This window comes from Ambystoma mexicanum, chromosome 5q (genome assembly GCF_040938575.1).
Source record: "Ambystoma mexicanum isolate Mex_15411 chromosome 5q, UKY_AmexF1_1, whole genome shotgun sequence".
Classification (NCBI taxonomy): domain Eukaryota; kingdom Metazoa; phylum Chordata; class Amphibia; order Caudata; family Ambystomatidae; genus Ambystoma; species Ambystoma mexicanum.
This window is the reverse complement of record NC_090933.1, coordinates 1370961602-1370989530: the sequence shown is the minus strand read 5'-3', so window position 1 is coordinate 1370989530 and position 27929 is coordinate 1370961602. Positions and strand designations below refer to the sequence as shown.

At 48.5% G+C, this 27929-nt stretch overlaps 1 protein-coding gene across 1 annotated transcript in view; it reads right to left on the bottom strand.

The window, feature by feature from the left end:
• LOC138498163 (zinc finger protein 84-like) overlaps positions 1-25581 on the bottom strand; it is a 62610-nt gene extending 37029 nt beyond the window's left edge. Inside the window, exons 1-2 of the mRNA XM_069622041.1 lie at positions 25396-25581; positions 19437-19566 (exon numbers count right to left, since the gene is read on the bottom strand). The gene's annotated coding sequence lies outside the window, so the exon portion shown is untranslated. The remainder of the gene's footprint in view (positions 1-19436; positions 19567-25395) is intronic.
• Positions 25582-27929: the final 2348 nt, after the last annotated feature.

Genomic DNA, 27929 nt, shown 5'->3' with positions numbered 1-27929 from the left:
CCCGACTAACTAAATCTCCAAAACCTATCCTAGTTGATGGAGAACTCGAGTTTGAAGTCAAAAGGATCCTGGACTCCAAGATCTCCAAATCTAAACTATTTTACCTAATTGACTGGAAAGGCTACGGCCCCCAAGAAAGATCCTGGGAACCTGCAGAATATGTCCACGCTCCTCGTCTAATCAAAAGATTCCATCGAACATTTCCTGACAAGCCCAAACCCCCGGAGAAGCCCGGTTTGGGAGGGGCCTTGAGGGGGGTGCTGTCATGATCTCTGCTTCCAAAAGGTCAGGACTTACCCAACTCCTTTGGAAGCAGACCCATAACCCAGGTTCCGAGTGCCAACCAGTCCCAATTGGGACCTTTTGGACCCTGTCCTGGCGCCAGTGGCACCAGGCTCATAAATATGCCCAGTCCCAGCGCTGGAAGTGCCGGGCTCATAATGCTTGGGTGGACTTACCTGCAGCAGACCATGCTGCTTACTTACCTGCCAGTTGAGCCTCTAATCCTCTTCTGTTTGGGACTACTTTTCCTGTTGGGTGGGGCAGGAGCCACTCCCTAGGTTCAGAACACTGGAACTCTTCTGGAAAGCAGGAACTCTTTTCTTACCTAGGCGAGGCTGTGGAAGGAGACACCTAAGCACTACAGGAGGCTATTTAAACCACACCCGATGGATGAATCTTGCTTTGCGTTATTCTGCATCCTCTGCAGCAGAACGCTCATTGTGTCTTCTGCATCTGATCCTGGGCCTAAGCGAAAAAGGCTTACCATCCTGAATCCAGTCTTCAGCAACACCTATAAAGACAAGAAAGAACAGGTTAGCATTACGGTCTTCAGTGACAGCGCTTCTCATACCTGGTCCATCGGCTGTCACCAACGCCTCACGCTGCATTCCGGCATCTGAAAGACAAAGGCTTACCTACTCTTCGCGTGCTCCGGAGGTCTTCGCACTGCATTCCGGCATCTGAAAGACAAAAGCTTACCAACTCTTTGCACGCTCCGGAGGCCTTCGGCGCTGCATCCCGCATCTGAAAGACAAAAGAAGGTGCGTTTAAAGACATTGGGTAACTTTATTACTCACGTGCCATTACTCCTTCCCACGCCGAACCCAGTGAGTATTCCGGCACCCTTCAGCAGCTCCGAACTTGTACCTGCAAGATAAAAGGACTGTAAGTGCGCATCGTGAAGCAGGCAACAAGCGCTTACTTACGTGCTTCCAGGCGCTTCTATTCCTCACACGGGTTCCATCCTCAACTCACTTCAGCCCGTCATCCGCCATCGGCGGAACCCTGCAAAACAAGAGACATCATTACAAAAGACTTTTAAAGACATTTGAAATACTCGGAACTTACCGTTCGTGCAGTAAACGACGGACAGCAGTCCTCTGAGGTCAAGAGGCCTGCACCCTTATCCAGTGAAGAAACTGGTTACGGCACCCTGCCCCGAGGCAGATGGAGAGCTCGGCGTTCACTTACCTAAGGTGAGAGCGTTAACCTTTGGGGTTCTACAGGAGAAGAGAAGGGGAAGAAGGGAGAGACACCCAATAACCCCAGTTCATTAATCCCATATTTTCTATCTGCAGACATCTTACTCTTCGAGTCAGACATACAGTGCACAGAGGTCCAGCCCAAAGAGCCAACCGTGTGTTACACATCACCTTTGAAGATACGGTATTCGCCCAGTCAAGACCGGCGCCTCTGCGGGAATCAGGTGAGCGTTACAGCCTGCAAGGGGCTTGATTTGGGCCCCCCCTCCTCAGAAAATAAAGGTGAGGTGTCCCGCAGGGGGGAACAGAGTGGACATTTACCGCAAGGCGGAGGAGCGGTTGGAAGACTCCCCACCCTCTTAAAACCGGGGAGGCAGCAAAACCCCCGGGACCCAACGCCGGCAGTGTACCTGGGGTACTGCGAGGTACCACAATGAGGATAAAAGGGACAACAAATCCTGGTGTTGTATTTCGGCTTACTTACTGCCCGGGGCATGCTTATGGAATAATTCACCTGAAACCACCCGGCCTGGAGTGGGGGCGGAGGAGACACAGAGAAAGGGAACGCTCTGGAGGGAAGGACACTTGGTGTTCATAAGGAGCAGTTTTAAGAGGCATGGCCTGAGCAGGCCGGACAAGGTGAGGCAGCACAACGGGGATAGAGCACCTCACTTCGGAGCATTTATGAGGACTGAGGAGAAGTGGGACGACCACGTGATCACCCAGTGGAGGAGTGGAGGTGTCCCGGGAAGTGAGACCATGTCCTCGAAAGCCAAAGGAAACGGGGGTAAGCTGGTTCAGGACACACGGGACCCATCGGGCACCCTGCACGCAATGTGGCCCATGCAAAACACGAAGACCGGTGCAAGTGGCAATCAAGAAGAGACCGGCGAAGGCAATGTTCAAGGGGGCACCGTGGAGTCGACGCCAATGTCAAGACAGGACTTCTTGGGTGAGCTACATGCCCTACAAACAAATCTGTTAAAGACTTTTCAGGAGCAGTTTCAACTCATGCGCACCGACTTAAATGAAGCCCTAGGGGGGATTAGACAGGAGATGCAGCAACTGGGAGAGAGAACAAACTTTCTGGAAAAGGGCCTCAAAGAAGTAGACAGGGAAACTACGGCCAATAGTGAAGCCATAGAGAGACTGGATGTAGCAAATCAAAACCTTGAAATTCAGATAGAGGATATCGAAAATAGATCCCGAAGGATCAATATTATGGTTAAAATGTTACCGGAATCAGTGCCAGATAAGGACTTAAAAGCGGTACTCCAGGGAGTTTTCGCTGGCATCCTGGCAGAAGAGAACCAGGATAGGGTTGAACTAGACCGCGTGCACAGAGTGGGGGAAACTGCCTAAGGGTCAAACATCAAGGCCTAGAAATGTTCTGGCGGCCTTCACCAGATATGCTCAGAAAGAATCGGTCCTCCTGGCGGCAAGAAAAAGGGAGCCAATTATGTTCAAGGGGCAGCAGATTGCATTGTACCAAGACTTGGCAAGCAGCACACTCATAAAGAGGCGACAAATGGGCCCAGTGCTAACAGCACTTAAGGAGAAGGACATTCAGTATAAATGGACCTTTCCGTTTGGTCTGATCTTTGAGTGGGAAGGGAGCCAGAAGCGCATCACCACGGTGCAGGAAGGGGCGGAAATACTTCAAATAGAGTTGGAGGAGACCCCCACAGGCTCGAACATGCAGGGGATGTGCAGCCGGCCTAGGCCGAGACCCTGGGAGTGGACAACAGTCGGACAGAAAAGGAGAAGAGGAGTAAAGGAGGGCGGATCTGTTCGACAAGAGAAGATCAGAGAAGGAGCAACGGGGACAAAAGGCGACCTCTGATGTACAACGGTGGTAAAAGGGGTGGTGGGCCTTTAAAAAGGGGAACTGAAGCTTTGAGGTCGGTGGGAGGGCAACCATTTTGGGAGCAGAAAGGGCGGGAATGGCCAGGATAGGAACGGAGGGGTGGCGGGAAGGAATGTTCTTCCAGGGGGATAGGGGAGGGGTGACGAGGCAATCGGTAGAGGAGAGGGCGTAAGGGCAGGGGCACTGGATGCGGAACATACTTTGGATGTAGCCCTTTCAAGTGGCTAACGCATAATGTGAGGGGGTTGAAGAGGAAAAAACTGGAGAAATTTACAAGAAAAGAAGGCCCAGATATCATGGGGCTACAAGAAACGCACTTTCTGAGCAGGGATCAGGGGCCGCTGAAACTGCGGGGGTTTTATCAAATTATGCATGCCTCCAGCCATAGCAAAACAAGGGGAGTAGCCTTGGCTATTAAGAATACGGTTGATTTCAGGTCCTACGGGATAAAGAGGTGAGGTATATTGTGGTCAAGGGAAAGTATCAGGAAATTCCCTACACAATTGCAGTTGTGTACGCACCAAACTCGGGGGAGGAGCACTTCTTACAGCAAGTGCTGAGGGTATTAGACGACCAGGCTTGGGGGCAGATAGTCCTGATGGGAGATTTTAATATGGCCTGGGATAGAGAGCGGGATAGGATGGGGGGTCAGGCACGGGGAGTGGGGGCGGTCATGTCAGCAGGATTGAAGAATAGGATTGGGAGACTGGGTTTGAAGGACGCGTGGCGGGAGCTCAAGGGGGGCGAGGACGGATACACCTTTTTCTCGGGAGTTCACGGATCACAATCCAGAATTGATTATATTTGGGTTTCAGCCTACTTGGTGGGTGGGATCCGGGAGGTGAGCACGGGTCCGATAGGGATAGCGGATCACAAAACGGTTTCTGTCACTCTGGAATTGGGAAGAAGGGAAAGGAGGGTTTGGGGATGGAAGTATCCAAGATCTCTACTGAGGGATCCAGTGATTAGGGGTGAAATTGCGGAAAAGATTCAGATTTTCTTTGCCATCAACAGGAAGGGGGATACAGGGGAGGATGTACGATGGGATGCGTTTAAGGCAACTCTCAGGGGGGAACTAATAGCAGCAGCCGCACAACGAACAAAACAAATGAGGGCACTGGAAACGCAGCTTGAGGCGGAGGTAGAGGTAGCCAGGGAGAAAGCAGTTTTGACCCCATGAAAGGTCGGCTGTGACGGAATACAGAAGGGCATTGGGGCAGCTGGAACTCCTCTGAACTAAAAAAGCGGAGGGAGCTCTACTTGCGGTGCACCAGATATATTATGCAAAGGCAAATAAGGCGGAGGCACTATTAGCCTGGCTACCTAGGGGGACGAGGGCGAGAAACGCAATCACTGCATTAAAAACGAGTTCAGGGGAAAGGGTTACTCGAACGGGGGAACTACAAGAAGCATTGGCTGGATATTTCGACTCCCTTTATGCATCACAGAATCCGCAAGAGCAGTTTTTAGAAAAGGTGCAGCTGCAGAATATTGGGGGGAGATACGAGAGGCCCTCAATCAGGAAATTACAGAGGAGGAAGTGCAAAGGGTGATCAGAGCTCTCCCGGCAAACAAAGCCCAGATGGCTATTCCGTCGCCTTTTATAAAATGTTTGTTACACAACTGACCCCGTGTTTTACCTCACTCTATAATACATTCCGGCAGACAGGCAGAATCGCCCCCTCTATGGAGGAAGCTAAATTAAATCTTATACTCAAGCCCAACAAGGACCCGGAGGAAAGAACATCCTATAGGCCTATTGCGCTGATAAATATCAACGCCAAGATATTTACAAAGATCTTAGCTGACAGACTTGAAATCCATCTCCCAACACTGATACACCCTGATCAGGCAGGTTTCGTAAGGGGCAGGCAAACGGCGGACAATATTAGGCGAGTGGCGCACCTAGTAGAAAAAGTGGGCACTCACGCGGTCCTTTTAGCACTAGATGCGGAAAAAGCTTTTAACCGCGTGGAGTGGTCCTTTCTGTTTCGGGTGATAGGGAAAATGGGTTTTGGAGAAGAATTCTTAACTATGGTCAGAGCTAATTATCAAACCCCATCCATTAGAATAGTAGTGAATGGGACAAAGTCACGGCAATGTCACGGCTGGTAAGACTGCAGAGGGTCACAAAGCAGGGCTGCCTGCTTTCGCCACTACTTTATGCGATTTATTTGGAGCCTCTCATGCAGGCAATAAGGGAAGAGAAGGGAATACAGGGCATAACCTTCAAAGAACAAAAGAAAGTAGCGGCATTCGCTGGTGATATGTTGCTCACCCTGACTGCACCGAGTAACTCAATCCAGGCTAGCGTAGCTTTGTTGGAACGATTCGGGGAAGTGTCCGGACTAAAGATCAACGTGAATAAATCTGAAATCTTGAATTTAACACTTCAGGCAGGGGAGCGTGACAGGCTGAAGACAGATACTCCCTTTAAGTGGAGCCCAGGGGGGGGGTTCGATATTTGGAAGTCAAGATCACAGCGAATCTGGCGGGTTGGTATATGGCCAATTACCCTCCACTTCTGAAGGAAATTAAAAGAGATTTTCAGAGATGGAGATGTCTTAGGGTGTCCTGGATGGGCCGGATTGCTGCGATCAAGATGGTTACACTCCCGCGATTGTTATATTTATTCCAAGCAATCCCGCAGCCGATACCACCGCGCTTTTTCAGGGAATTGGGAACGCTGAATAAAGATTTTTTATGGGAAGGCAAAAGGGCCAGGGTAGGCAGTCGTTTGCTGATGGCACCCAGGAGTGAGGGGGGGCTGGCACTACTGAATTTTAAGCGGTACTATGAAGCAGCACAGCTGCGGGTCATCAGGGAATGGTTAAGTGGAGAGGAGGGAGCCCAGGATAAGTTGTGGATGAGGATGGATGGGGGGAGTCGCGCAACGCAACCTGGCAGAAGTCTTATGGCTGCCTAAATCCCACAGACCCATAGCATCTCTACGAGAGCTCCATAACCAGGCTCATGGCGGATTTTTGGGATAAAATGGTGGGAACCATGAGAGTTACGACATTTCCTTTCGTTTTGTTTGTTTGTTTTATTATTTGTAATGCGCGAACGTACCCGAGGGTATCAGGGCGCAGCATTTCACCTTCACCTTTTACACCTATTTTCGGTAACCGGGTAACCGGGATTTCACACCGGGGATGGAGAAAGGGGCCTTTCAGCACTGGCAGGATGGAGGTTGTAAAAAGCTGTGTGATATGTTCCGAGGGGGGGGAACTGATGTCTTTTGAGGATTTTAAACGGGAATATGCAATAAAGGAAGGGGAATGACTAAGGTATGCTCAAATAAGGCATTAGGTGTTACATCCGGTGAACAGGAAAGCAGCTACCAGAGAACTAACGAAATTTGAAAGCTTTCTTTTATCTAATGATGGGGCAAAAGGTCTGATTTCCAATATTTATAAGATTCTAAGCAGCGGGAGAGTGGAGGGAGGGTCAGTGGGGGTATATGCAGAAATGGGAACGAGTCCTGCGGAGGGAAATCTGTGGGGAAGAATGGGAGAGGTTGTGGAGGAAAATACCCAAATTAGCTAAGGCTTCCCAATTGCAGGAAGCCTGGTATAAAATACTGGTCGGATGGCATTATACGCCATTATAGCCCGCTTCATCAGATGTATCCAGGAACCCCGGAGGTGTGCTGGAGGGGCTGTGGGCTGGTGGGCACAGCAGAGCATATTTGGGGGAATACCCAAAGATTGAACCTTTCTGGAGGGAGATACAGGTGGCGCAGGAGCAGGCCTTTGGCGCCGGAGTTGGAAGAACGCTGGCGCAAATCCTACTAGGCATAAGAGGGCCTATGGGAGGGGGGAGAACCTAGGGCGAGGGAGAAAGCAAGGCTGATACTAACCTTGGCGGCTATGATTTTAATAGCCCAAAGGTGGAAGGGCCAGGAAACCCACAAGATTCAGGACTGGCTCAGAAAGATCTGGGAAACTGTGCCTTTGGAATGGGCAACGTATGCCATAGACAACAAAGTACAGAACTTCGCCGCCGACTGGGGGAAATAGTGACTTTTCTTGAGGATGATTTTAGAATGATGTGGTGCCCACAACGCCTGAGACTATTAGAACTGCAATGAGTGTGAAGGGTTAGCCCGGGAAGAAAGAGGATCAGGAATGGAGAAGTCATCGCCTCAGGGGGGGAAGGTGATAGGGAGGGGGGATTTGTTGAGGGAATGCTCCTAATTTGTTCTAAAATTCAATAAAGAGAGTTTTAAAAAAAGAGACAAAGTTTCTTAATCTGGAATTGGAAAAGACTGGTGTGAAACTGGAACTGTGTAAAGAAACACCAGGAACAAGCTGACCTTGTTGAACCAGGGGAAGGGAGGCATTCTCCTGGTTTTATCTTATCCAGGAAGAGGAGTTGTTGCTAACGACTATTGGAAGTTGCCCCCACGGATGATCCCCTTTTGAACCAGAAGAAAGGAGTCATTGGGCCTCATTACAAGTCCGTCAGGCTGCCGTCGGACATGTGATTTTTTCCGGCACCAGGCTTCACGGAAAACACCAGGGCATTACAGCCCCAGCGGTCCGTGAAGTCAGGCAAAGGAAAATGTTGCTCCCCATTCGAGTCCCATAGGACTTAAATAGGTATGGGGAGGACGGAAGCACTGGCACTGTGTGCAACAGTGCCGGTGCTTCCGTCAAAGTCTGCGGGCAGGTGCCGCCCGCCCACCAGATCGGACCTGGTGGGCGGGACATCAGCTGCATGCAGAATCCGAGTGTGCTGGTCCGGTAACAACGGTGTCGGTAGGCTTACTGGCACCATTGTTACCGGACCAGCACACTTGTAATGAGGTCCATTTTCCTGGTGTTGTTTAGGTTTATGTATTTTGTTAGTGGTTGGTTACGCTAGGAGATTTGGAAAGAGGACTGATGTATTAAGAAGGACTTCTACCTTGACCACAAGCACTTAAAATTAATATTTGGTAATGTAGGGAGAGGTAGGCCTTTTCTTTATTATTTCAATGATATGATATGACATGATAGTTTATTTGTATAGAGCCTATACAAAATGTGTTTCAAAGCGCATCAAGGCAAGGGAGGGAACACAGGAAAAAATACAAACAGTGAACATTCCTACAAGGCCTTGAACAATACGAATGTGAAATGTACTATCGTACTCGGCCTGACAACATTTCGATAGCGCAAGAGCTAAGCCACAGTTAAGGGAGGGAGGAGGTGGGTGGGAAGGGAAACGGAACAAGCAAACGTCTAACGTACTAGGCCTGACGACATTTCAGATAGTGCTGGAGAGGAAGTGGGAGGAAGAGAAACGAGAGGGGGGGTTGGAGACAAACAATGTAGCTATCATACTATGTCCGAGGACAATTCTGATAGAGTAAGTGCATAGAGTAAAGAAGGGAAAGGTGGAGAGGAGATAGGGAAAAGGAAGAAGGGGAGAAGAGGAGTGAACAGAGTGAGCAGTGAGAAAGAGTGGAGAGGCAAGTGGGGAGAGACTAATGCAGTTGCAGAGTCGGTGATAACACACAATGTTGCAGGGAACAGAAAATGCAACACAGGATTCAGGATGAAAATGGCACATCATGATACTAGAGTCAAGAGTCCACAAAGTCAAAACTAAGTATTTGCAACAGCACAGTGATGGGAGAGCAATAGTGTATCAAGACAAAACTCCTGCAGTTGTAAGATGTGGGGGGGGGGGGCAGAGGGAGAGGGCTAAGAGGGATGGGAAGGTAGGCTAGGCAGGAGTAAGCCAAAGCAGGAAACACAAGCAAACATGAAGAGGGGGCAAGGGAAGGGAACACAACATCAAAGCATGCTTAACTGCTGTCTGAGCAGGGGTTTGGGCCTGGGTCCTGCTGATCCGAACAGGAATTGCCCTTTTCTTTGTCTGCTCTTCGCTTCGGACGTCCTGGCAAGAGACGCCCTTGATCTAAGAGTTAAGAGAAGGAAGAGGCAGGGCTAAGAAGGTGGGTGGTGCTTAGGCCAGGTGACCTAGACCCACTTGCACCTGCTTGCCATCTGCAAAGGAAGAGAGGCTGGAGGGCTCCTTAAGTGGGGAAAAAGAGTGGCAACCAGGAAGGCACCAGGTGGGCAGGGCTTGCTAAGTGTGGAAAAAGAGCAGAAACCAGGAAGGCATAAGGTGGGCGGGGCTTGATAAGTGGGGAAAAAGAGCGGCAACCAGTAAGGCACCAGGTGGGCGGGGTTGCTAAGCGCGGAAAAATAGCGGCAACCAGGAAGGCACCAGGTGGGCGGGGCTTAGGCCAGGTGACCTAGACCCACTTGCACCTGCTCCCCCATCTGCAAAGAAAGAGAGGCTGGAGGGCTCCTTAATGGGGAAAAATAGCAGCAACCAGGAAGGCACCAGGTGGGCGGGGCTTGCTAAGTGGGGACAAAGAGCAGCAACCTGGAAGGCACCAAGTGGGCGGGGCTTAGGCCAGGTGACCTAGACCCACTTTCACCTGCTCGCCACTTTCAAATGGCACACCCCTTTGTCCGACTCCTTACTCTTGTCAGGTATATTCAGGCAAACCAGGATTCAGCAAACACTAGGGGCATATATTAATTGAGCATATTTCAAAGTCGTGTCGACACATCGCTTAAAACACAAGCAATATTGTACATGGGAATGAACCCAGACATTGTGCAGGAATGCACAACTAAGAACAGAGAACTGTCTTCATTCAAGAAGTCTGGGAAGGCGCCAAGTGACCTTGGATGTGGAACACCATGCACGCTTAGTCTAAACCGTCCCTATGACTGCTATCAAGGGTTTCTGAGACAAACACGGAGTGTTCCAGTAAATAGCAAATAAAACCGAGGTAGTGACATGAAAGAACTACAAAGACAATGGGTTTGTCATCAACCCTAATAAAACCAAAATCCTTACTTTTAGAAAAGCCATGGTAAAGACTATTGGCCCTGTTGGTTCTCTGGGTGGTATCCCGCTGAAACTCTCAGATTCACTCAGGTATTTGGGGTTCAATTTTGCTGGCTATAAAGGGTGTACAATTACCATAGAGGCCCTGAATCATAAGGCAAAGCTGTTAGAAGCACAGATTGTTAAAATAGACAGAACATTTTGAAGATATTCGCTTAAACCTGCGCTAATGTTCTAATATTGCTCTGAAACTGATCTACGGTCTGGAGCTAAAATCGGAAAAGATGCATAAAAACACTCAATAGAATTGAGGGCAGAATTTGGTAGAGAATTCAGGGGACACCTAATGCAGTGCCCTTAACTGCCATTTGTTACGAATTGGGGGTGGTGTCCCTTTAGGCAAGGGTACAATGGGCCTTTTTGTCCTCATTTTCAAAAATGATGGCACCTATCCCGAATTCGATTTACCAACTATTGGGAAGCAATTTGGACCATTCTTGTGTCTTGACTTCCTTTAAGAAAAGAGCAGAATTGACCCTAAGGGATATGGATATGTCTCTTGAGACATTGGTCTCTAATCCCATGAAGGCCAAAGGGCCTTATTTGATTACGATTGGATCCAGAGTGTAGATACTTTCCGGGCTTATTACTCCAGGAGTCATCTGTTGTATGAACATAAGCACAGAGGTTCTCTAGCCATGTTCTTGCTACAATTCCCTAACTGAACCTATCGAGGCATTTTACTTAGGGCTCGGTGGAATCTGCTACCTACCAGGGAAATTCAACTACGGAGGGGGCAAATTGGGATTGAGGATGCTTCCTGTCGATTTTGTATGGGGAAAATGGAGACCCTATGGCATTTGGTTCTTGAATGTGAAGCAATACAGGGATTTAGAGCCAAATATTTGGTACTGTTGGATGATATGATATGGCATTTATTACGCATCTATACACAAGTGTTTCAAGGCGCAACGAGGCAAGGGAGGGGGAACAAAGGGAGGACAGACAATGATCCTACTAGGCCAGGTGTCATTCAGATCGCGCAAGTGCATGGGATGGGGGAATGGGGAAAGTGCAGTAAATGGCATAGACTAATAACAATAGGTAAGGTAACGGCCAGCAGCTGTGAGACTGGCAGGGGAGGGACCTGGGCCCGAGAACAGAGGGAGGCCAGGTAACCAGTGCAGTTTCAGTTTCAGCCAGGAGGTCGCAGGGGAGAGGAGGAGAAAAGGCAGAAGCAAAGAGAAAGGTTTTGAGGTGCTTCTGGAACCAGAGATGGTTCTCCTCAAGTTTCAGGGAGGCTGTTCCAGAGGGAGGCCCCAGCCGGAGAAAGAGATCTACCACCAACTCATTGCTTGGAGAAGCGCCTGACCCTAAGGGAGTTGAAGGCGGAAGAGCAAAGATATTTAGGAAGAGAGAGTTGAAGGTATTGAGGCCCCAGGCCTCAGAAGGCCTTGTGGGCATTGCAGAGGGTTTTGAACTTGATCCTCGCAGCCACTGGGAGTCAGTGAAGAGATTTCAGTCCTGGAGAGATACGATCCCTGGGCCTGAAGCCAAGGACAAGTCTCGCAGTCCTGTTCTGGATGAGTTTCAGAGGGCGGAGAGTAGAGGCAGGCCGATTTAAAAAGAGGCTGTTGCAGTAGTCCAGCCTAGAGAGAACCAGAGCTCTGGAGACAGTGAGCTTCTGGGGGAAGGAGAGGAATGGTAGAATACCTCTGAGGAGGTGCAGCTGGTAGTGTGACTTCTTGGAGACATCTGAGATGTCAGGAGGAAAGGAAAGTGTGGAGTCGAAGAGGACCCTGAGGTTTTTAGCCTCACAAGTAGGAGCAGGAGGAGGGCCAAGAGAGGCTGGCCAGAGAGCAACAGGAAAGGAGGGAGCCGGTCTGCCGATGAGGAGAATCTCAGTCTTACTGGCATTAAGGCAGAGATCATTGGCGGCACACTACTCCTGGATTGCAGACAGACCATCAGAGATGAAATATGGAGAAGAGGTGGCCGAAGGTAGCCTGAAAATGAGCTGAGTGTCATCCGATTAGCACTGAAAGTTGGGGCAGAGAGGAGCACTGCAGTGGGCAAAAAGTGCCAGGTATAGGTTGAACAGCCAGGGAGAGAGGTTAGACTCCTGGGGTACACTACAGGTAGAGAAAAGGATAACAGAGAGGAAGGACCAAAGTTGGACCTGGGAGGGTCGGTCAGAGAGGAATGAAGTCAGCCGCGCCAGAGCCTGACCGGTGATACGCATGTTATCACAGAGACATTTGAGCAGGATGGCATGGTTGACCGTGTCAAAGGCAGAAGAGAGATCAGGCAAGATGTGGACACAGGGGGGTGTTAGAATCAAGGTTGGAGAGCAGGTCTTCACGGATGTTCAGGAGAGCAGTTTCCGTGCTTCTGGCAGCTCTGAAGCCACACTGATGGTCATGAAGACAACCGACAGGTTGAAGTTTAATCTGGGAGATGACCAGTTTTTCTAGGAGTTTGCCCAGGAAGGGTGTGATGGAGATTGGGCGATAGTTAGATGGGCAGGAGGGGTCGGCAGAGGGTTTCCTAAGAAGAGGGTGCACAAGGGAGTGATTCAGGGGGGATGGGAAGACTCCAGTGGCGAAGGAGTGGTTGCAGAAGTCGGCCAGGGCAGGAGTCAGGGAGTCGATGTGGTCCTTGATGGTTTTGGAGGAACAGGGGTGAACCTGTTTTGAGGAGAATTTCATAGATCAGACTTGTCTAGAAACCTTGTTTGCGTAGAACAGGGGAAAGGCAGAAAAGGAGGGAGGAGAGGTGGCTGCAGAAGGGCCAGAGGAAGAGCAGGGAGTAGAGGGAGGGAGGAGAATGAGGACATGATGCCCTGAGTTTTAGAGATGAAGTGAGAAGCCACCGCCGTGCAGAGGGCTTGGGAAGGTACAGGAGAGGTAGAGACTGAGGCAGGATTGGCCTGTTCCTTGCAGATTTTAAAGAGTATCGAACCCTATATTATATATATATATATATATATATCTGGGAGTAAGGCAGGGGTGTGTGGCAGCCCCCATGCTCCACAACCTATAGATTGCTGATCTCCTGCCCCGTATGGCTATAAAATCGAATTGCCCCCCCCCCCCCCAAGATAGGAAATTCTCCTATTGTGGGCATGCTCTATGCCAATGATTTGATACTGTTCGATAGGATCATATCTGGGATAAAGAGTATGCTTAATGAGCTGGCCTGCTACGCATCTCAGCTGGGTTTGACCATCAACCTGGAAAAAATCAACATCATATTGGTTACTAGAAATAAGATCAGTCAAACTAGAATCAACACTTCCATAGGCACTATAGATTATACTCAAACTTATCCCAACTTAGGCCTGGAGTTTGATGATTGGTCCAGCTATGATTTGATAATCGCCAACAAAAAGAGACGAGCCAAAAAACTAACTTTGCAAACCTGCAAGTTTGCTAGGGGCTTGGCAGGCAATAGTGTGAACAGGATTGTTAAGCTTTACCAACAATGCTTTGTCCCGGCCATTCTCTATGGCCTAGAAGCACTGGCCATTCAGGATCTGGCCTGGTTGAACAAATTGGAGGGCCATCATTGGCGAACAGTGCTGGGATTAGGTCCCTCGTGCCCCATGGAATATCTTTGTCTAGAATTAGGCTTAACCTCATTAAGTGGTATGGCCCTCCGAGCCAGGGGGTCCTTTTTATCTAAAATCTTGTGCTGACCCCACTAGTAAGTTACTTGCATTGGTTGGGGACAACTATGATTAAGAGATGGTCCTACGAGGGTCTAAATTATAAAACCTTGAACGAAACCCTATTTTCAAAGATTGACTGACCATTTTCCAAAAAGAGAGGCTACCGGTATGTTCATTTGAAAAAAATCTTTTGAACATACATTTAACAGATGTGATTGGTGTGAGAATTACATCCACTTGGCAAAGCTAAAAGTATATGAGGCAGTGTCACATGTTATACATCGCTATCAATAGATCCAACCTTGCCTGCAGCTCTGCCCGGCCACTGAAGTTAGGCAGTTTATTTTAAGGCTGCGCATAAATCAATTGCCGATAATGGCTGTGTTGGGTCCTCACTTGAAGGTACCCACGGAACTCAAGACCTGCCGAATATGTGACAGGCTCGGCCAATTGGAATCAGCCAGAGACGTCCTCACTCAATGTGCAGAACTAGGGCCCTTGTATATGTGTCTGCTAGGCAGATTGGTCTACTCTTACGAGGCAATTAATGCACACTCTTTTTGGGACTACCGTTTAAATTCATATTCCATCTCAGTGCAGCTTGCCCTATTCAGAGTCTGGCAGTACGTTAAAATGTTATTATCGGACTAATAAAACTGTGACCACTGTATCTGAGGGCATTTTCCTTTTCCATTCTTGGTATCGTTTGATCCTGTGACATTATGGAATTTACAGACCTTGCTTAATTATCGCTACTGGGATCATTTGAACTTGGTCATCTTTGTATTTTCTCTGTTCTAAATGAATTGTCTGATGAATTTGTTCATTGAGAATTGAAGTACACTGCAGTGTATCGTATTTTATTCATTTATGCATTTATTTTATATTTTACTCATCATATTTCTACCTATTTATTTCTGGTATGGCGAACTGAGCACAATTGACTTACATGTTATTACACTGTGTCATACTGTAATGCACTCTATACAACTGGACTTGTGTTATTCTGCATACTTAGAATGTTATATGTTGTGTAAAGTCCAAATGTTGGATTACATCACAATAACATTATTATTATTACAATTCACAATAGACAATTGAAGCTTTCTCTTCAGTGCGTCTCTCATCCTACGCTTGTCCTACTCTTGCAACAAATTATCTCTTGCACTTCACATCTTTCATCAACCTGACTCCCAACTCACGTAGAACTCACCATTGTGATTACTTCAGCCTAGCTTTTACGGTTATGTCGTGTTGAGGTCAGGGGCTCCTCGCCTGCACCTCAGACACTCCTGGTCAGTGCAAGTGACTCATGGTGGCAACAGTAAAGACAGACACAAGTGATCACAGTTTAAGGATGTTTATTAAACTGTATGCAGGTTGGAAAAACGCCTAATCTAAACCTAAATCTAAGATGGGAGCAAGCGTCGACCATCAAATGAAAATAAGGCAGTCCTAGTGTTGTTGTGTCAAATAAAAAGGGCCTATACTAAGAAACCTATTGCCAAATCTCACAACTAATACAAAAAGGGTGTGGGATAGTTTTAAAGAAAAGAAAGAAGTGTCCACAAATAATATGTCCGGATGCGGTAGCTTGAGTCGCCCTTCTCCACGTTTTGAGCACTGGGTAAGGTAGGATCTTGGAGCACAGTAAACTCTCGAGCTTCCCCAGCATGAGACGACAGTTCCACTTGCAGCTATCAGGGCTGTCGATGGCCAAGTCTCGTTTCTCTTGAAAGTCTCTTGCCTTCATGGGCCTGACATATTCAAATAACAAAACCAAAGGTTCCTTCAACAAATGAAAGTTAGTTTGGGAGAGGGTCTCACCCCTGGGTTCCCCTCTTCTGGGCGCATATCCTTCTTGAATCTCTGCCTCCCACCACTGGGTTCACTATGGCTATCCTTTCACTTTTGTGGGATTCACTCCCCTTGGTTTCTGTATGTCTTTTTAAATCGTTCCAGTGGATATCCCTCTACCGGGTTCACCTTTGTCAATGCACTGTTCTTGGGACTTTAGACTTTGCCCCTTCTTCGTTAGCAACCCTCTTCCGGGCTCGCTCTTGCTAAATTTGCATTCACTTTGCTTTCAATGATTGCAGGATTCACTTCCCTTACTTTCTCTACTGTTCTTAGGTAAAAGGCTTTCAACTGTACAGGGATTTAGCTTGACCTCCCCTAGGACCACTTTGACCTAACTTGGCGGCTCTCCTACGGCTTTCTGGTATCTGTAGTTTCACTCAGACGAGGATCGACCAGAGTCTCTTGAGTTAGCACCCACATTGTGCCGGTTCCCTCTGCAGCCGGTCTCCCCTTAAAAGTTTTACAGTTCTTTGAACGTGGTTCAACTTGCCACTTTGTGACTTTCATTCACCACAGCCCGGCTCTTATCGGCTCTCCCCTCGACTCACCGGATGTGATGAACCGATTGGCTTTCCTCATAACTGAAGTCAAGGCCGGTACCACGGTAGCAGGAGTTTCTCTCGCTCCCGCTTATCAGCGTTGACACGTTTCATGTACCGTTGACATCTGTTGCAGCATACTTGGGCTATTGTCCTCGGTCTTGCGATTCTCTGCAGAGGTTTTGTGGATCTGCGTCATGAAGGGCAAGGTCCTGTCTCTCCTGGTCAGCCTCTCGATATTCGCCACCTTTCTCCTCCTCCTGAAATGCCGGGCCTGGATAGCTGTCTCATCGTGCAGTCTGCCTTGCTTGTACTGTGCTCTCTTGCTCCACCTTTTGTCCCTGTGTGGAAGGGAAAGGGCCGTCAGGTGTGTGTGTGATTCTGGTCAATTGCCTGACTTTGCCTGACTCTTGTATTGGGACATGTCAGGTTAACAACACTGATGTTAGTCCATTCTCTTGAGTGTTGTGCGAAAATGTTGGTGTTGGAAAGGGGGAATGGCAGTGTTTTTAAATGTCCTACATGGTAGGATGGGGAAAAGGTATTGAAAGAAGGGGGATACTGGGTCTCACCCAGCAGTGTCCCACTCCCTGAGGACCCCCCATTCAGGTGATCTTCCCTCACTGGTCCACCCCCAGGAACTAGATCCAATAGAGATGGCTATGTACTGGCCACCTGGATGACAGATCCCTGGGGACCAGCTAGGGAGACACCTTCAGGTTTCTCACAGCTGCCACGCTGACCCAGGGGATCAAGCATCTTTTCAAGGACTTCTCTTCAGAGATTAGCATACCACACAATCCCCTTCTGGTGCCTTAGGTAAACAGCTCTCATGCTATGCTTTTTTTAGCCTTCACAAACCACAGGCTCTCAGTGTCTCTGTGCTCCGTTCTCCGACAGCAGATCTTGGGGGGGGGGGGCTCAGGCTTTCCCACTTGCCTATTAGTCCGTTCTCTGACTCTGGTTCCTTCCTGGGCTCCAACTCGTTCATTCTATGCCTTGCCGCTACTCCTTTTATACACCTGTGGAGTATTAAAAGTTCTCAGGTGGATACAATCTTCGCCCAGTGCTTGACTTCGCCTGACGTCGTTAGTGGGACATTCATGAAAATAGTACAGTGCCTCTGAATGTAGTTTCTTCTTTCTAATGGCACAGTGGTGTTTTGGCCATGAAGAGTACAGGGAAAAGTGGGCATCATGTAAACAGTAAGCCAGAGAGACTGAGGGAATGTCGGGTCGGGGGGTATTTGAAAAAGGGGGATACCATGTCTCACCGTTGGGTATTGCCTCCCGAATCCCATTGGACCCTCTACCCAGGTGATCCTCCCTCGCTAGTCCGCCCCCAGGGTTGGGATCCAAAAGCGATGGCCCTGCCCTGGCCACCAGTTTAGAGTATCCCCCAGGAGTGGGAAGGGAAACGTTTTTCACACTGCCTATTACAGGTAGTGTGTATGGAAGGTTTTTACCCATTACTGACATCACATTGAGATATTGAAGGGGCAGATTCGTCTATAAGGATAGCCTAGCAATGCCTGGTAAGGCAGCAAGTTGTTTTTGAGGCGACTATGATATCTTGAAGAAGGTTGATCTGTCTTAGACCCGAGTAGGCGTAGAGGCAATAGCTCAGATTGCTGCTTATTCATTCATTACTCTTTGCATTTTAAGTGTATTGTGTATAGTGACCATAATGGTAGCAATGTTTCTTTATTACTACTTTCTTATAATTAAAATCTGTATTTTTTTAAATGAGAGAGTGTAAGAAGCATTCCCCCGAGTGTTCATTACTAGAGGGGGGAAAGCCAGGCGGGGCTTGAGTCGAGGGTCTCGATTAAGCCCGACCTGAGGAAGGAGCCCACTGCCCCTGGGAACCGAGCCGCACCCTCCTGCGACACACTGGCTCGGCTCAAGTTTAAAGCCATATTTCAGTCTTTTTTATCTGCGTGAAAACCAACAGGATTCCAAGCTGCAATGAAGCCTGACAGTGGAGCAGCCTTTTGCCACACCTTGTTGCAGCTTGGAATACTGTTCCTCATCTCCATAAAGACATACGAAGGATACGTGTGCTCATGGTCATAGGGGGTCCATAGGCATTAGATGCCTGCTTCCAGCATTCAAATTAATGTTTTCAAAAGGGGTTGTGCTGCTTCCATGTACGGGGCTCCCTTTTTTAGTTGTCCTAGTGAGGCAACGTGTTACCTCTCAACATTCTGCTGCAATGCTCCGCAGACAAATGCCACCCCTCTCAGCAGCCCAATAGATGCTGCAGGCGCGCTGCTCATTACTTCCTTTCTTAAAGGGAAGCAAAGTGCGAGTTATTTGCAAGTGATGGCGCATCTAAGAGACCATTGTTTTGGACAAGACAATGGTAAAGTTTCCTTGTTAAGAACTGCAAAGGGACATTTTTATTTTGAACGCTCACACAAAGCACCAGTTAACTGCCTAAATCTATGCCCTCCACCAGGACAATTGCACACACCATACAAAACTGTTTCGAATGATCTGCCTTTTTTTCACATGCTCATATTGAACACACCAACATTCCTTTATTTTAGGTATAATGTGGCATTTGCCTCACTTTATTTATGAAGCATGTCTTTTACAAACATCGAAACACAAACAGGTAACCTTTTCACACATTACCTTTTATGAGGAGTGTTTAGTTTTGAAAGTGCATTTTCAAAATACACAGACCATTTTTTTCCTTCTGTTGAATTGCATTCTGGTATTTGTAGTCTTCCATTCAAGGTGCGGGAATAATGCCACAATTGTAAACTTTTTGCCTCGCATATTTCTATAAGGATTTATGTACTTGTGTAAGCACTTTAATATGGTTCATGTTAAGGGATATTATTTCACCGAAATGACTGGGGTAGCAAAAGTGACATTGCACCACCGTTGACATATGATGACATCACAGGAAGTAATGTCATTTGACCCCGCACCCAAGTGATGCCACTTGGGTGCGGGGTCAAATGACATTGACAAAACAGGAAGTGGCATCAAGCACTGTTCGTCAGTACACTAAGAAAAATATGGTTACGATATCACTATAATATGATAAAAATTACATACAAGAATGGTTCACCATATGTAGCATTAATATCAGTGTGTGTAGGTCCATATTGCCAAATTGCTGTGAATGTACGCATTTGCACTTACCTTGGCTAACCTATAGTTAGTCATCTTGAGGTTCCGGACAAGGCAATACAAGCTGCTCCTGCTTGGTGTTGGTGTGCTCTGGCCAGAAGGGCCATCTGGCTCCCAGTCCTGTGCCACAGGATGCGGAAACCTGGCATAGAAGGAAATGGCAACGCGTGGTTAGGGTGCACAAATACACTTAAACTAATGGAACGTGTGCCTAATTTAAATAAAAGGCAAAGCAGTATGCAGCAAAAGCGACAGCAAAACTTGATCATAGTTGCAGCTTATAGGCAGCCCTCAAAGCACCACTCAGTTGTGTTGGGAAGGGGGCAGCCCCATCCCACCCCCTCCCAGGCGCTTTAGAGCAAGGCGAGCATTCAAAGCACTATGATGGGTCAGGGGGAATGGTGAGAGGGACACCTCCCAGATTAACAGGACCCTATACCAATGTAACCAAATGTAGTCTATGCACATAGTACAGCATAAGGTGCAAGAGGCATTGCTATTTTGTGTAGATATTAGTAATCATAGGTAGAAGGAAAGGCAGCGCGGTAAATACGGAATTGTATGCCCTAGACCCAAAATTGCAAGTCAAGAGAAATCCTGAGCCATTCCTGAGCTCCAATGAGGACAGCCTACACCACCAATCGCCACAATGCCTATTGATTGGTCCAACAGCGTTGCAAAGGTGTTCGGGAGGAATGTGCCCTACAAGGCCTTGATCACAGACTGGCGCTTGGTGTGCATGTTATCTCACACTGGCCAAAGCATGACTCGGGCCGTTATAGTCCACGTAACTGACTAAACCTTAAGATCCTTCAATTCCTTGGCACCAGGTGCCCTTTGACCACCAACCCCTAAGTAACAAGTCCTGAAATGTTCAGAGGATGGACAGGGCACATCGTTGAGCCACAATCGTGTGATATGTGTTGTGAGGTTCTTGGAGGGATAAATGATATTTCAAACGAGCGTGGAGACCTTGGAGTCGGATGGCGCGGAGGGGAGTGAGTGAAATGTGTGTGTAAAGGTAAGAGCGCCCCACCACCTTCTTTGTACTAGTCTTAAGGCCTGCCAAGTGCACAGTAGGAGTGATAAAATAGTTGTATGGTAGGACTGTAATTAATTTGTTTTCTGACCTTTGACGTGAGAAGAATATGCTCATTGTAGCACCCATGTGATGGAAGACGGATGGACTGGGCTGGAACCAATGGCCTGGCATCCCTTATGGGGCAGGCAGATCCTGTATAGGCACACACCAACCAGCCATGCAGGCTTTTACCCTATTCAATTGCATCATATATGACGATGTGTTGCTTTATTAGATTCTGCTTCTACTACTTTTCGGCTGAATGCTCTTAGCAGCAGAGTTCTTTGCTGTTGCTCTCATCTGCGTGTGAGATTAAAAATGTGTTATCCTTACAAGATGTACTTGGGCCTTTCTTCCCTAGCGGGTTGTATTCACTCTGGTGTGAGCGTTCAGGGCATGCCTTCACCTACAGCGACCGGTCCCAAAAAAATATGTTCCGAGTGGTTTAGCAGGAGCCATTTTAAGAGAAGTCCTCCCTGCTCTTTGAAGTGGGGTGCAGCACCAAGGAGAGTGAAGGCTGGTGTTGGAACCCTGTGACTGAGAAGTTCAGGTGAGCACGTAAATGAGTAGACTCATGTAAGAGAGTATAATTACTCTAATTACTATACACATTATTATTATTATAATAGTTGTATCCAGTAGCCACATTCAATTTCTATACACATATTATAATGGTTGTGGCCAGTCCCCAGATTCTTGGGTGCATGGCCGTATTATGCTGTGGTGCCACCACAGCATAATACGGCCATGCATCCATGAATCTGGCCTCAACCACCGCACTACAACTCACCTTAAACCTCCCAATTCAAATGACGTCTGAAGACATCGAATTGGACCGCCAACCCTATTTTTCACCTATGAAAACATCCCCATATCATCTATATTCCACTCTTTTCCCCACCGTTCTGTCCCCGGTCAGTTGCGGCTGTCCAAAGATACAACTTGGCGGGGGCTTCCACAAATATGACGCTCCTCGTGCTTTTCACCATCCAATCACTGGTCATGTATGATGTCCGCGGACCTCACATTGCCCTCTGGACCAATCGGAGGGCCGTCTGTGGGCTGATCAGGGAAGTGAGTCTGAGAAACAAACCCAGATATCACTAATTTATTCTGACCTACTTTTGGACCGTTTTAAAGAAAACTACTGGATGGATTTACAGCAAATTTACAAAAGCTTTTGGGGCTAAGCCGCCGCTCCTGCCACAAATTTGATGAAAATCCATCCAGCAGTTTGGGCTGTAGACGTGTGCACATTTTCTTCCTTTGCGTCTATGGATAGAACAGAAATGTTGGGACCACCCCTATAACTTTGCCCCCCATTGACGAAACCTCACCAAATTTCGCAGAATCGATCTGACAGGGCCATATCATTTTTTTACAAAGCTTGGTATGAATTTGTGTAGGGGCGACAAAGTTATAAGCCACCTAAAAAGTGCTATTCCTATGGGTTGAGCAACTTAACCATAAGTATTTGTATTTGTATTTATTTTTGTTTATATAGCGCTTTACACCGAAGCCGCTACCGCAGGCCCTGTAATATATATAGTGTAATTCATTAAAGCCATGTCACACATGGCATCTTATGTTATGTTAGGTATTACTATAGAGGTCAACTGAAACCAAAAAAGGCAACTTGGCACTAGGTAATCTCAGCAGCATACTGAGACGGAACAGCCGAAAATCTAAAACAAATGCATTTCTAAAGCACGAAACTGAAAATAATCTTGGATGGCTCGCGTTATGTCATAACACTAACTAGTAACTATTGTTGGAAATTCACCTTCAGCAGGGACGGCCCTAGGATTTGCGGGGCCCTGGGCGGCAAAAGTTGTGCAGTCCCCCCTAATTTGCATAAATAGTGACATCAGTGATATCACATAATGATCTGTAGTACGCAAAGGTATCATGGGAAGCTAAATTAAAAACATGTTGCCATGCGTAAGGTAGTAGACAAATACACTGATGGGCAGCACATGAATTGTCAATATTAACATTTACATATGTGACAATATCAGGAGTGAGGCATTTTTTTAAGTAGCAGACAGATGAATATCTTGTACAGACTTCTAATCTTGGCAAATAACGCACAGTGTGATATATAAATCATTACAGAAATATGTTCAGAAAAAAGTGTACAATTGTGGCATTATTCCCCCATCTTGACTGTGAGACTACACACACCAGAATGCAATTCAGCAAAATTAAATAAATGCCCTTTGGGTTTTGAAAATGTACACTCAAGACATAACATGTAATGTGTACAACGTTTACCTGTTCGTGTTTGGCAAATGAAGTTTTCATATATGATGTGATGTAAATATCACATTCTATCAAAAATAACTATTTTTGGAGCAATAAATATGAACATCTGAAAATAATGTAGATCATTTAAACCGTTTTGTTTTGATATATTGTAATTGACATGGAGGAAAGCGTAGATTTAGGCAGCTAACTGGTGCTTTGTGTGTGCTTTCAGAATGAAAAATGCCTATTTGCAATTAACACAGAAACGTTATGAACATCTCCTCCAAACAATTATATATGATATGATATGGCATTTATAACGCATCTATACACAAGTGTTTCAAGGCGCGTCAAGGCAAGGGAGGGAAACAGAGGGAAGACAGACAACGATCTTACTAGGCCAGGTGACATTGAGATTGCATAAATTCAGTGGGGGGTGGGGAAGGGGAAAAGAGCGAGGGGGAATAGAGGGGAGGGGGAAGTGTAATACATAGGATAACAGTAAATAAATAGAAACAATAAATAGGAACAATAAATAAGAAATGCAGCCAGCTGGTGATGGGTGCACGGGTAAGTGTAGGCATCAGGTGTCAAGTGCTGGCAGGGGCTGTAGGGATACAGGACCGGCCCCAAAACGCAAGGTTTGCCAGGGGGCCAGTGTATGTGTGCAACTGGGAGGGAGGGGTCCTGGGCCCGAGAAGAGAGGGTAGCCAGGTGACCAGTGCAGTTTCAGCCAGGGGTTCAGCAGAGGGGAGGAGAGAAAGCAGAAGCAAAGAGTAAGGTCTTGAGGTGCTTCCAGAATCAGAGATGGTTCTCCTCAATGTTCAGAGAGGCAGGGAGGCTGTTCCAGAGGGAGGCCCCATCCGAGGAAAGAGATCTACCACAAACTTGTTGCTTGGGGAAGCGACTGACCATGAGGGAGTTGGAGGCGGACGAGCGAAGAGCTTGAGGAGGAAGATATTTAGGAAGAGAGAGTTGAAGGTATTGGAGGCCCCAGAAGGCCTTGGGGACAATGCAGATGGTTTTGAACTTAATCCTCGCAGCCACTGGGAGCCAGTGCAGAGATTTCAGTCTTGGAGCGATACAATCCCTGGGCAAGTCTCACAGTCCTGTTCTGGATGAGTTGCGGAGAGTAAAGGCAGGCAGTTTTAGAAAGAGGCTGTTGCAGTAGTCAGCCTAGGGAGAACCAGAGCTCTGGAGACAATGAGCTTCTGGGGGAAGGAGAGGAAAGGAAGAATACCTCTGAGGAGGTGCAGTTGGTAGTTTCACTTCTTAGACTTAGAGACGTCAGAGATGTGAGGAGAGAAGGAGAGTGTGGTGTCGAAGATGACCGTAAGGTTTTTAGCCTCACAGGTGGCCGCAGGAAGAGGGTCAAGAGAGGCCATCATTTGTAAATTGCCCCCACTTTAATGTGCTGCTTGCAGAAGGAAAGTGATAAGCAGTCACTAAAGGACCTGCAGCATCTGATGGGCTGCTGGGAACGGTTGTCTCTCTCTAGAGAGCCAGAGGAGGTTGGGAGGCGACACTGTGGCCTGACACGAGCTTCCTACATGGAAGCGGTACAGCAGTTGAGGCAGACAATGGCGCCTTGTTGGGCCCCTCTGACAGCGGAGCCCAGGGCCATCGCAGAGACTGTCTATGCCTAAAGCTGGGTCTGACCTCCAATTAAGAGACACATCAGCAAGGCATTGTGGGTATGCAAATTAGACCAAACTTAAGCCTTTTGCACAGGCAGGACTTGGGGGGATGGGGTATTGATGGGGTATTGTAGGGGTGCTCTCGGCAATCTGCCAATGTTTATATTAATGTGGGTGGGTACTGTAGGGGTGCTCTCGGTTATCTGCCCTGTTTATATTAATGTGGGTGGGTATTGTAGGGGTGCTCTCGGCTATCTGCCCCTGTTTATATTAATGTGGGAGGGTATTGTAGGGGTGCTCTCTGCTATCTGCCCCTGTTCATATTAATGTAGGTGGATATTGTAGGGGTGCTCTGGGCTATCTACCCCTGTTTATATTAATGTGGGTGGGTATTGTAGGGGTGCTCTCGGCTATCTGCCCCTGTTTATAGTAATGTGGGTGGGTATTGTAGGGGTGCTCTCTGCTATCTGCCCCTGTTTATAGTAATGTGGGTGGGTACTGTAGGGGTGCTCTGGGCTATCTACCCCTGTTTATATTAATGTGGCTGGGTATTGTAGGGGTGCTCTCGGCTATCTGCCCGTTTATAGTAATGTGGGTGGGTATTGTAGGGGAGCTCTCAGCTATCTGCCCCTGTTTATAGTAATGTGGGTGGGTATTGTAGGGGTGCTCTCGGCTATCTGCCCCTGTTTATAGTAATGTGGGTGGGTATTGTAGGGGTGCTCTCGGCTATCTGCCCCTGTTTATAGTAATGTGGGTGGGTATTGTAGGGGTGCTCTCGGCTATCTGCCCCTGTTTATATTAATGTGGGTGGGTATTGTAGGGGTGCTCTGGGCTATCTGCCCCTGTTTATAGTGATGTCCCTGAGTCAGAGAATGACTCCCTGCAATGCAGTCTAACAGCTGCAGCTGCTGGAGCACACACTGGCCGTCAGGGGGTGCGTTTATATGCTCCCCATCTGTAAGATCATTTGCCCCCCAATCTACAGTCAGGGCTAGAAACCTCTCACCTTTCTTGTGTCACCACGAGGTCCAAAAGCGGGAGAGACTCCAGTGCCCAAGAAGAGCCCGTGAGGCAGACACAAGGGCACCGTGTCCTCAACCTGATGACCCTCAAATACGTGGGTTTCTGGATTCATAGTGCGCATTTGTAGAGAAGCGGTGCTCCTGCATCACAATGCGCATGTGCAGAGAAAGAGTGTCTCGTCAGTGAGCCTGGCTATTAGTCCGTAGAAGCACAATGCGCATGTGCACAGAAACAACATAGGAATGGACACACTGCGCATGTGTACAAAAGTAGTGTCTCTGCAACGAGCTATGCTGATAGTCCGTGGAAGCACACTGCGCATGTGCAGAGAAGGCTTTCCTTTACATGGAGCCCGGCTAGAATTCTATATGGGATAGGAAGATATGGAGGCGGACTGCTCATGGGCAAAGAAGCCAGGCCCCTGCAGGGAGTCTAGCTATTGCGCATGTGTCCAGAAGCAGTGTCGCTGCCTGAAGGGTCACGTTGCTCATTCCTTTCTCGGGAGACCCCGGGGGGATGCCGGCCAGGAGGGAGAGGGAATTCTGCCCCATTGAGAGAGCTTCTCTCTCACTCTCCCCACAGTGTCCAGAGAGGTGGACTGTCTGCGAGGCTTGCCCAGGGAGGGCGCTGTGTTCATGTATGGTCCCCGGACTGTACACAGGGAGTGAGTGACCTGTGTGCACACGGATGGGAAGTGGTGCTGTGTACTGTATATACAGGGAGGGGTGCCGTGCTCATGTATGATCCCCAGACTGTACACAGGGAGTGAGTGACCCGTGTGCACACGGATGGGAAGTGGTGCTGTGTACTGTATATACAGGGAGGGCGCTGTGTTCATGTATTGTGCCCACACTGTACACAGGGAGTAAGTGACTGTTGGGGGTCGCCGGCCATGGTCATCCGGCGGGCGCCCCTGGGCGCTAGCTCTGCTAGCGCCGTGCAGTCCCACTAGGTGTGGGGGTGGGGGCCTGCCATGGACATCCGGCATGGCCCCGGGTGCCAGGGCTTCTGGCACCCTGGCGTGGGGTCACAGCCTGCCAGGCCTCTGACCGAGGGGACCTCGACTGCCATCCTGGCATGCGAGTCCCTCAGTGTCTGGGCGTGCAGGCCTGCGCCTCCACGTGTAGGCCTGGGGCCTACATGGATAATGAGACACGGACTCAGTCGTTCCTCTTTGGGAGTCTGCAGCTGCTCTATCTCACGTGCCTGCAGGAGCTCCTTTTATTAGCTTGGGCCATGACACAGTCATGGCCCCTCTTAAAGGGGCAACACACGTGGGAGGAACACATCCCCTTAAAGGGGCAATGCACATTGGGAGGGTCACCCGTAACACTCCTCCTTTTTCATAACAAACAAACAAACGTGGCTGAACATGCTTGCGTCCCCCTGGTTACAGAGCGACAAACTACTTCTTGCTTCAGACCGTGCCAAAATAACCACATACTAAGCTATGACACGGCCACATGCATAAATACCTCAACATAATAACAAACATCACCCCAAACACTTCTAGACCTGCTACGTGGGGAAACAGTCGCGGGGTGAGCTGCCGGTGGAATGTAGGCATTTCCCCACAGTTTACAAAACCCTTTATTAACCTGGGGTTAGAACCTGCAACCATTAACAAAACACCATGTTCTGCGGCTGGCGCTAGGTACGCCTCTTATATGGGGGGCCACCGCTTCACCTTATGGCTCACTACGGAGACCACTCTAAGCATGTTACTAATATACAGGTCTACAGCGGCAATGCACCGGATCACAGAGTCCTCTTTACGCCAAACACACAGGATTACAGGGTCCTCTTTAAGCAATTGCAGGGTCGCCGGATACCAGTTCGTCTTCTACTACCAGCGTCTGTTCAGGAGTCACTTCCCGGGTCCAGGTCCAGGGAAGGTACAGTTCATGGCCGGCAAAGCCGCACCTGGCGGGTGTCAGGGGCCACCTCGGCGTAGTTCCCTGCTGTTCAGCGCAGAGGGACTCCGGTCACGGGCGTCCACGCTTCTCCACAGGAGGTGGGTGGGGCACAGTGCTGTTCCTCGGGCACGGGGTGACAGGACATCACTTGCCCCCCTCTCTGGTGATGTTCCCCAGTCCGGAGCGTCTCCCCCCCCATTAGGAGTGCAAGAGGGCGCACAAGCACTCATTCTGAGCTGCAACCCACTTCAGACTGATGTCCTGACTCCTGGGGTTGTGGTCCAGGGCTGCCTGGTTCGCTGGTCAGACACACGTATTCCGAACTCGGGGGTCCTGCAGGTATCTCCCCTCCCCCAAAACCGCGCTTAGCCTGGTCCTTCGATGGCGTAGCATGCAGGGTGTCCTTGGTGACCCGCAGTTGGGGGCCACCAGTGTGGCCGACAGGGTGGCTCGTGTTCTTCTGGCACCAGGCCGGGAGACGACCACCTCTCTGCTGGTCGGCCTGCCATTTTTCCTTTTTTTTTTTTTTTTTGTGTTGCAGTGCACCCGTCCTTGTCTGGCTGGCAACGCTGGGCTGGACTGGCGTCGCCGGTGTGTGGTG